The 10,649-nt window shown below is 34.7% G+C and overlaps 1 pseudogene; it reads left to right on the top strand.

The window, feature by feature from the left end:
- The first annotated feature begins 2,404 nt into the window (after nucleotides 1-2,404).
- On the top strand, nucleotides 2,405-5,949 carry LOC133801833 (nicotinamide adenine dinucleotide transporter 1, chloroplastic-like; annotated as a pseudogene).
- Nucleotides 5,950-10,649: the final 4,700 nt, after the last annotated feature.

The following is a 10,649-nucleotide window of genomic DNA, read 5'->3' as shown; positions in this document are numbered from 1 at the left end:
TCCAACCGCTCAACCAAGTTGGCGAGCTCAGGGACTGAGGCTGAGGCTGGTGTTGGGGCTGAGGCTGAGGCTGGGGCTGATGTTGGGGCGAAGGCTGGGGTTGAGGCTAGGGCAACATGAGGGGTGGGATCTGCAACCTCCTCCCCTGGGGCAGCATCATCAAATATCTTGGCTGCCTCAGCTGCCTGAGAAACTATCTCCGCGATTTTCTCAAAAGTTGCATCCTCCTCCTCATCAGCCTCCGAGGGATCCTGGCCAAGCCTAGGATAAAGGGGAAGATCTCCCTCTGTCAAAGACAAATAATAGTCTTTTTCTGTTGGTCGAGGCTTCAACATCGGAAGGACAATCAACTGCAAACAACATAAAACATTTGGTTAACTCAAATAATGATAAAAGATAAGCATATAGATAAAAAAAATTGTTTAATATCAATCAAATATAACTTACATTCTTCTTCGATACATCGGTGAGATGATGGACTAAGTGAAATCCCTGTTCCTCCGATGCGACCAACTAAGCATCCTCGGGACCATGTTTCCCGAGCTCACAACAAACTTCGTCGCAAGCTGCTGGATTGCCTCATATGCCCAGTACTGTAAGGTCGGGGCATAACCATACATACTGTACTTGGACTCTTGCTGCACCTTGGCATCCTTCTTGGCATCATAGTTGGCATTTTGCTTCACCATGTCCTTCTTACAAGACTGCAATAGCCTCCTATAGTACTTCCCCCATGGATAGCTGAAGAAGTACTCTACGTCCTCAAAAATTTTCAGAATATCTCGCCATATGTGCAACTTTCCCTCTGTGGCATTCATAACTCCCTCAATCAACAAACATAGACCAAGCTTGTACACATCTTCCACAATAGTACAAGTCTTGAAAGCATGGTCCACCTATGAGAGCTTTACTTTCTCAGCATCGTTGAAATACTCCTTTATCAACCGGTCGCTGAGATTACGCTCTTCCAACTCTTTTGGTGACAGAAAGGTACTAAAATTCAACCCCATCACCAGGGCAAACTCTCCCATGCCGAATCTACAAGACTTCGACCCCAAGAAGAAATGCACCTCTTATTCGTTGTTGCTGGCGATTTTCCTCAACAGCAGTTGATGTACCAAGACTCCAGAGAAATTAAACTCTGAAACAAAAAAGAACTGCTTGAAAGGGGATTCCTTAGCCCTTTCAAGCAGCCCGAGCTCCACAAACCTAGTCTTAATGTGATTTAAAGTGCTACTAACCCCGATATGTCACTCGACCAAGAAAGTGATCACTGAACGGAACAAGCAACTTAGGCATCTGCAACAACACATGAAAAAAAATTGGTAAGAAAACAGAATCAGGAAACTGAAATAAGTTGTCATCGAGCTCTATCAAGCTATAATTGAGCTGCAACATACCCTATCGAGAAACTATCGAGCAGTATCAACAACCTAAATCTATAGAGCCTATCAAGCCAGTGTCGAGTCTATCGAGCTAAGCAAAATCTGTCTACATAAATAACCATTGAGCCTAATGTCGAACCTATCGAGCCCTTTTAATCTAATACCACAGATCCATCGAGCCTACTGTCGAACCATTATCGAACCTATCGAATACTCTAATACTACAAATCCATTAAGCCTACTGTCGAACCATTATCGAACCTATTGAGCCCTTTTAACCTAATACCACAGATCCATCGAGCTCTTATCGATCCACCATCAAACCATTCAAACTACCCTATCGAGCCTACTATCGAACCATAATCGAGCCTATCGAGCTAGTTTCATATATTACCATAGATAACATCGAGCTTCTATCGAACCTATCAAGCTACTGGTTCAAACCCAAAAAAAACCACAGAAAAACCCAGACCTAAGAACTACCATACCCATTCCACACCACCAAATTCAAAGGGATCAAAACAACAACAATAATCACAAGGGTTCAGGAATATACCTTAATGAGAATATGGGTTCGATTGATGGGTTCGACGACGTGGGTTTCGAGCTTTGTTGTTGCCGTTGGCTCGACAGGTTTGGCGATAGTTCTGGGTGGCCGACTTCGGAGAAGAGAAAGAGAGAGGGTGAGATCGACGGGTTCCCTTTGCTTTTGGGGATTGAGAGTCTGAAGTAGATAGAGAGAGTGAGAGAGTTTGTGTGGAAAAAAATTGAGTGGAAAAAAAGAAGAGGGGTATTTTTGGCACTTGGTGAAACTTTAGCACCAATTTAAAAAATTAATTAGTGTTAGTATTATTTAGTAATTATACACACTATTATGCATAAATATTAAAATTTCCCTGGTTAAAGATAGATATTTTTACCGTAAAAAAAATTATTTTAGGATTTAAGTTTAATAAGGTTGTTAATTTCGTCACAATTATTAATAATAAAAGGGTCTTTTTCAGAGCCGGACCCAGAGAAAGATGGAAAAAACAAATTGTGGCCACTCGTCGGAGCGGGGGACCATCGTAGGCCTTTGGGTTTTGGCGATAGAGAAACGAAGCCAAAACAAATTGTGGCCACTCGTCGGAGCGGGGGACCATTCCCATTCATAATAACTCACCCACCTTCCACCCCTGCACCGCACTGCGCTCTACCATCTCGAACCCTGATTCGGACCGGCAGGACTCAGATCGACGACGAAGAAGAAGACAGAGAATTGACTTGATTGCTCTCGCGTTCTCGTTCAAATCCCTCTGGCCATGCGACGCTGGTTGGCTGCTTGGATCTTCCCCTTCAAAGAGGTTTTCTTTATGTTATTCGCCCTAAACTCTTATTGTTCTTTGCGTATTTGCCAGCAATTCGGCCATGACTGCCGAAACTCATACTCCTAAGGTTCTGTGCAATGCCGGCGCTGGTGCAGCTGCTGGTACGTTGTTTTGTTGTTCGGAAATTAATTGCTTGGATGGCGAGAAAACCGAGAGATTTGGAAAAAAAATATCAACTTTGTTTAGTATTGAATTTAAAACCTGTGTTTGGCTCTTTTTTGGAATTGACTAATTCATTTGAATTGTTTGATATTTGATGAAATTGATTTTTAATTTTGTGATATGACTGTCGATTTTAAGCATATTGGGATTTGGGAATTGGGTGCAGGGGTTATTGCCGTAACTTTTGTGTATCCTTAGATGTTATCAAGACTATGCTTCAAGTTGGCGGGTTGCAGACCCTTGGTAACGGAAATGGAAATATTAAAGGTATGCCTTTTTTCTGATTCACTTTGAATTTTTTAGTTGGTAAACTGTCATGAAGCTACGAGTTTTTTTTTTTCAAATTTCGAAAGATTGTTGTCGATGAATATCTCATCAACGAGTTGATGTGAAATTAGTTCCCAATCTTGATTCAAGCTCATTGATCTTTGTGGAATTGCAATTTGAAGCTAGAATTAATAATCTAACTAAGTCATGGCATATCTCTACTGTAGCTCCTACCTCTTGAGTATTGATCTAAACTTTTTAATTTTTTTTAAATAAAATAGGGCTGAATTCGTGGTTGGAAAATAATTTAATTGGTAATATTGTTTTCCTATTAAATATCAGTATTCATTCTATTATATTAGAGGGAAATTTTTCTATTTTATTACTAAAAGTGTTTTTTTTTTCCTTAAACAACATTACTTTCTACATGGACTGTGAGTCTTGTTGCTTCTATGTTCTAGCTTAGTACCTGGTGGTGGTTTCTAAAATCATTTACTTTTAAAAGAACTAAAGTTCTTAGGGAAATTCACAAAAATACCGAAGTTTTTAAAAAAATACTAAAAATATGGAATTTGTAAAATATTACAAAAATACAGGCCGACATAATCGTAAATACAGATTTTTTTTTATTTTTTTTATTTACAAGTTTGTAACCATATATTACAATTTTGTAAACAACATTTACTGACTAAATAGAAAATTGGAACAGGTGATTACAGAACCGTAACAAATTGTTATCCTTATTTTTGTAAAATTCCGTATTTTTCAAATTTTTTTTAAATTTACAATTCTATGTGTAATTTTTCCAAGTTTTTATAATCTGGAAAGGTTTAATAACTTTGACAAAGGACATATCTTAAGAAGTGGGCACTGCTTCATGTTAATGATTAATAATGTTCTTTTTTTTCCTCCCATGTTTCAGGTATATTTTACCATGTATGAGCAGTTTAAAAGCTTACTCTGCTCTCTGGGTGAGTTGCTACCTATTATTTCCTATGTTGGATTAGTCCTGATTTTAGTCGCGTTAAGGTATGTCTTCTGATTTAGTTGAGTTATGGTTTTATTTACCTTTCATATTTTCTATTCACGTGTGTACTTTTTTTTTGGGGGCATGCTGTATAGATGGTAATCACCAGCTTTCTGTTGGTGCTAATGTATTGGCTGCTTCTGGTGCTGGAGCTGCAACAACTATTTTTACAAATCCTCTCTGGGTTGTGAAGACAAGACTTCAGGTGTGTTCTCCACTTTTGCATTTTTTTGGTTGATCCATGTTTCCATGTATCGTCCCAGTGTAGATGATTTTAATAGCAAGACCTATGTGTACAAGGACTATAGATTGAAGTCACCATTTGGGAATTTTGTATATAAAACCATTATCTTATATTATTTCTATGGGATCTATCCTCTTAGAAGCACTTTGAAAGTCGGTTTTGTTTCGCATGGCAGTGTCCTTTTTGATGCAATCATATTCATATGATAGAATATAGATAGGTTGACAAAGTGGTTTAGAAGCTTTGAGCATTCATTTTCTCTTTTCTTCTTCAGACTCAAGGAATGAGAGTAGGCATGGTACCATACCGGAGCACATTTTCTGCTTTGAGCAGAATAGCACATGAGGAAGGCATCCGTGGGTTGTACAGGTTTTTTATTCTATATACTCGATCAGTGGAACATATTAGTATTCCTTTTTGGTTCGAATTGCAATTTTGATTTAATTATGGTCTTAATTTTTTTGTGATCACCAGTGGTCTAGTTCCTGCTTTGGCTGGTATTAGTCATGCTGCCATCCAATTGCCAACATTCGAAAGAATAAAACTCTATTTGGCTGAACGAGGTAATTGTCCTTCTGTTGTCTATAGCCATTTTAGAACTCAGAAAAGTTTGTAATTTGAGTAATATGTGGTTTTATCAGAGAACACTACCATGGACAAACTTGGTGCACGTGATGTTGCCATCGCCTCATCCATTTCCAAAATATTTTCATCCACCTTGACATATCCACATGAGGTACAGCATTCAAACCTGGAACACAATTCCCTTGATTTGTTGAAATAGTTTGTTGTAAAAATACACACTTTGAAGTTATAGATCACAAAGTTTACAACGAATTAAATGAATGTTATTCTGCTGGAAACATTATTTATTTAAAATATACATCATGGTCAGGTGGTGCGCTCTAAGCTTCAAGAACAAGGTCATCACTCTGAGAAGCGATATTCCGGTGTAATTGATTTCGTGAAAAAAAGTATTTTATCAAGATGGCATCCCTGGATTTTACAGAGGGTGTGCGACCAACCTTTTGAGAACTACTCCTGCTGCTGTAATTACATTCACTAGCTTCGAAATGATTCATCGATTCCTTGTCACATTATTCCCTCCAGAACCTCACATCGTGAGGATGGGAGAACAACATGCGCACTTGATGAGACACCAGTTTGTAAAGCAACTAGAAATCGCATTCGAGTCAGTCTAGCCAGCCAGAAATGGCCTAATTGATTCTTGTTACATGGTAGCTTTTACCGAAAACTTAGTGTATGTTAGTGGAGAGCCTCGCCTCAGAGTGTTTCAGAGGAAAAATCATGCGAGTACACTACTACATATTGATCAAGGGGTTAAGAAGAATTATGATACAATGAATTATAGGGAAAGAGAATTTTCAGGATTGTTTGAACAATTTATATTTGTGAATTGTGGGAATCTCTGTAAACAAACATTCTTTATTACGCATTCATATTTAACATGGTCCAGTCCCACAAGTGTTTATTTGATTATTATGGTCACCTTTTTATTGTATTATTGCAGTCTTTTGTTTCATCTCCACCGTTCTTTTCATCCTCTCATGGATTCGGCCCATGTTGGCCCATATAAGACTTTGTTGCCTGTACAAACGTGGTTCAGGGCCCATCTAAAATACCATCTGCACACGTTGGCCCACTTTTGGCAGGCCTATGTTATACACACGTCTCATGACACATGAGGTGGGTCTTTTCTGATTGTGTCGATGATCACGATTTTGTATAATCCAAATCCAATTGGGGGTAAACTAAGAGTCTAATCTTAAATCTTTCGACAAGACAGGCCAATTTAGAGGATTTTATATTACAATTTAATGCTACATTATTAACATCGAGATGGGAATTCTTATCCAAAATTATGAAATTGAAGAATCACAATTCTCTTGAATAATAACATATACCCTACACTTTTTTTTAAGCTTTACGACCACAAGCATTGGACTTGTTTATGGATACCGATAAAATTTCCCTCTCTCTCTCTCTCCAACTCCAATCCTTAATTTAAGTAAATATATTTCTAAAGGTGGTAGTGATGATAAGCAAAACGACAACTCATCTGTTATGAAAAAAAGGTTTCTTTGAACTTTATCTTCACATTTGAAGATTAGCAAACTCAACAAGCCAGCCACAAAATCAAATAAATAGTCCACTTTTTCGGTTGGACAACTAGATATGATGGTCTCTTGAGTGTATCAAAACCATTGCTTTAGATTCTTTATTTAGTTGTGATCCAATGTTCATTACATCGTTGGGACAAAAGGGATTGAATTGAATAAAAAAAAAGAGAGTTTAGGTATTAGATATTTTGATTTGCATTATGGTAATCATATTTAAGTTTCTTTTATTTCACCACCAAACAATTGTGTCTTATTTAACTAATATTGTTAACTTTCTAGGGATGAAGTACATATATGAAAGAAACTAGGGAATAGGATTTAGACTTCATGAACCTCAATCAAAACATACAATTTTTTTTCAAAACTTTTTGAGAGGTGTTTAGGAAAACAAATCTTTTTTCAATGTCATTTTGTAAAATTGTATATTTTTTTTCATTCTAATAATTCGTTACAAAGTAATTTTTTTTATCATACTTAATACCTTATCATGTACTCTCATTCTCCTTTTAAAAAGACTACTTTATAAAGAATTATTAGAAAAATGTATCTTCATCAACTACACAATTTTTTTTTTCTTTTCTTCGAAATCCCAAGAATGATAGATACTATAAATATTATAACTCAACAACCAAAGAGAGAGAAAAACATTGGTAGATTATAATTTTTTATTGAATGTACTTGTCTATATTACTTAAAATAGTCTATTGAGTGTGTAATAGGCTAATGGGAGTAGAAGCATTAATACAAAAATGGTGTAAGTAGTAGATGAAGAATAATTAGGGGAAATGGGTGAGAAGGAAGGGAATAAGAGGAGCAACAGAGAGGCCCCTCTTTTTCACTCCCCTCATCATGGTCTGGTCGGTTCAAAAGTGTAGAACCACCAAAAGATACACAGGAGTGCATTACTTTCATGATTTTATTGGAAAATGCTTGTTTGTCCCCACCCACAATAAAAATTATCAAAATATACTCACCTTTTATTTATATATATATTTATTTTTTCCATTCCATTCATTACTTACTTTTTATTACCCTTTTTTTAATTTTGAAGTTATTTGCAGATTATTAAACTAAACTAATTCTTCCTTCTAACAAGAGCCATTTTTTAAGTACCAACTGGTTAAGTCTGGTCTCTTAACAAACTAAACTTATGATTTCTTGAAAAATAAGGGTTGAGTTGAGTACTTGATTGTGTTGTATACAGCCTATTAAAGATATGATTTTTGGGATTTTATTTACTGTATTTGTTTAAAAAAGGGTTTAGCTTTTGTGGTGGACTATATATGATCCACATTTTCCAGCCAAAAAATTATACCAATAATCATTATGACAGGCTGCTTTATTTAACTTTCTCAATTCAATTACATGCCCCTAAATATTCTTGTAACTATGTTATCATTTTTTATAATTTGAAAGCCTAAAGTTACCCATTAAATATATATATATATATATTTCTACAAAAAAAAAGTCATTGTTCTTAGTAGTTCCACTATTCTTGTAACTGGCATTGTCTTTTTCTTTCAGTAATGGATGAAGACATATATATAGATATATATCACTTCATAGTCTCCAGCATTATTGACTGTAATATTATTCTTCATAAATAAAATAATAAAATTAAATACAAAAAGAGCAACAAAAGAAAAAGCCAAAAGGTATAAATGAATGAACAATTGCTTTATTTATATACGTGGCCATAGCTTTCTGGTTTATACCTCAGTACTAATATGATTGCTTAGACGACACTGATCCTAAGAAATAATAAAAAAAAAACATTTGCTTTTTGGTTGATGAACCGAAATCCGCTAATAAAAATAAAAATAAAAATTGTAACTTGTTAATGACACTAAATCTTACATTGTTTGTCATTAGTAGTAGTACACAAACTAGGTATAGATTTATTGTACATTATAAGAAAATTCTAAGCTCTATAGACAGCACGATGTGGTGTTTTAGATAAACCAAAATCATTAGTTCAATAAAGAAAAAAAAATCTCAACTTTTATATTTTCCCCAAATTGTATGATGTTGTGGTAAGAAAGCCTATCATAGGTAACTCTCTCTTTGTCTGAGGTTCGAGAGCCTATAACGACACTTTAGGCCTTCGCTCTAGTTTTAGTTGTGATGCATTGGTTGTCATTGCAAGTGGTAGTTTTCCCAATTACAATTCCTCATTCAGCATTAAAAGTACGATTGGCAGGGTTATTATTGATGCTAATGGTTTTGTTTTGGCTTCTTGGGCAGCTGGTGTTCTTGGCACTGTTGCTGTTGCTGAGTTATTAGCAGTCCGCTATTATCTACAAGTGACTTCTCGTCTGGGATTCAAAATTGATATTGTTGAGAGTGACTCTAGTACTATGATTTCATGGATCTTAAAATTTTCTGAGACTCATTTGTTTAGTCATGTTTTGGTTGAAGTTATTCAAATTTTAGATGTTGTCGGCGGTAGCTCTTGTTAGGTTATATCGAGCTCTGCGAATGGTGTGGCTCACGCACCAGAGACTTCTATAACTATGTCTATAGGAGAATTTATTTGGACAGATTCTTGTCATTGATTTATCAGTTTTCCTGTAAAAGTTGATTTGAATTAATCAATATATTTTCCTTTAAAAAAAAGTACTATTGGTTAGGAGTAATAAAACAAAGCAATAAAAGTGAGAATAAAATTAAGAATGGAATAAAGTAAGATTTAATATTGATAAAAAAATCATTAATTTATGAATTATATATTGGAATGATCTTTTAACTCATTTTTTAGAAGAATAATCATTTCACAAAAAATAGGAGAAAATCTATTCTATTGACTAACATTCTAATGTTATAAATTACTATTTCATTCCATTGTTCCTAAAAGAATTATGTCAGGCTCCTAATATCTGATATTGTTAGCAAGCCGAAGAATTTGGCTTATAGCTCTTCGGTGGTTCTTGAGAGTAGTAATAAGCGGAGTAATTTTAAAAAGTAAGGTGCATATCACCTCATAAGCGGAAGCTTTCGCTGTTAGAATTAATCCTCATTCCATAAGCACTCATAGTTAGTAGTATCTAATATTATTTGCTAACTTCTCTCGATGGTACCTGAAATTACTAATAAGCCGAAAAAACTAAAAAAAGTAGGGTGCACCATCATACTCTCTTTATCTACATAGAAAAACATGGTAAGTTGAGAAAATCTTTTGTAACAGTTAATTTTGGATAAAATCTTACGAGTGATGGGTTTTGATAGGATGATGACGCGTGCGTTTATTCCACAGTTGCAGTGCATAAAAGAAAAAAAAAAGAGAAAGAAAAAAGAAGAAGAGCAGAATCAGAAAGTGATGGGGTAACCTACACAACAATAACAATGGAATTCATGAATTCTAATGATGTAAATGGGCAGCTAGCTAACATGTGAAATTTTAATAATAATAATAATCAGATCAAATATAACACTCATTCATTCACCCATATATGGACTTTTTTTTTTATTATTTATACCTCTATTAACTATGTCACACATATAATTGTTATTCTCAAATTAGCTTTGCAATTATAATCCAACTATTGATCTTTTTTTTTCACTTCCTTATTTATATAGAAATGTTTAGTAATAACCCACTACTACTTTAACTTTTTAAGGATATTACTTACTTTATTTCTTACATACCAAAAAAGGCTCACATTTACTTAAATTCACAATTCTCAATTTCGAACAAAAGATTTCTTTTCTTCGGTTATATCTTATACTCATTTATCATGTTTGGTTAATTGCTACATATTGAAACCAATCTATATTTGATGGATTTGATCTCTACCAAACAAAGGATCTAAGATTTTGGGACGTTTCAAGAACATAACATCAATCTTTCTATTAACTACAAAATATAATACTACTTAAGTTCGATCTTTCTATTATGTACACAACTTGGAATTTACATATTACATTTATCATTTCTGCTTAATTGATATATATTACAAACAATACTAAGTCTTATTAAAATCAATCTACTACATCGAGAATTTTCTTAAGTTTAAAAAATTTATACTATTTTCTTTATATACATGTAACCATAATTAA

The sequence above is a fragment of the Humulus lupulus genome, chromosome 1 (genome assembly GCF_963169125.1).
Source record: "Humulus lupulus chromosome 1, drHumLupu1.1, whole genome shotgun sequence".
Lineage (NCBI taxonomy): Eukaryota > Viridiplantae > Streptophyta > Magnoliopsida > Rosales > Cannabaceae > Humulus > Humulus lupulus.
The sequence above is the reverse complement of the archived record's forward strand: the minus strand, read 5'-3'. Positions and strand labels throughout refer to the sequence as shown.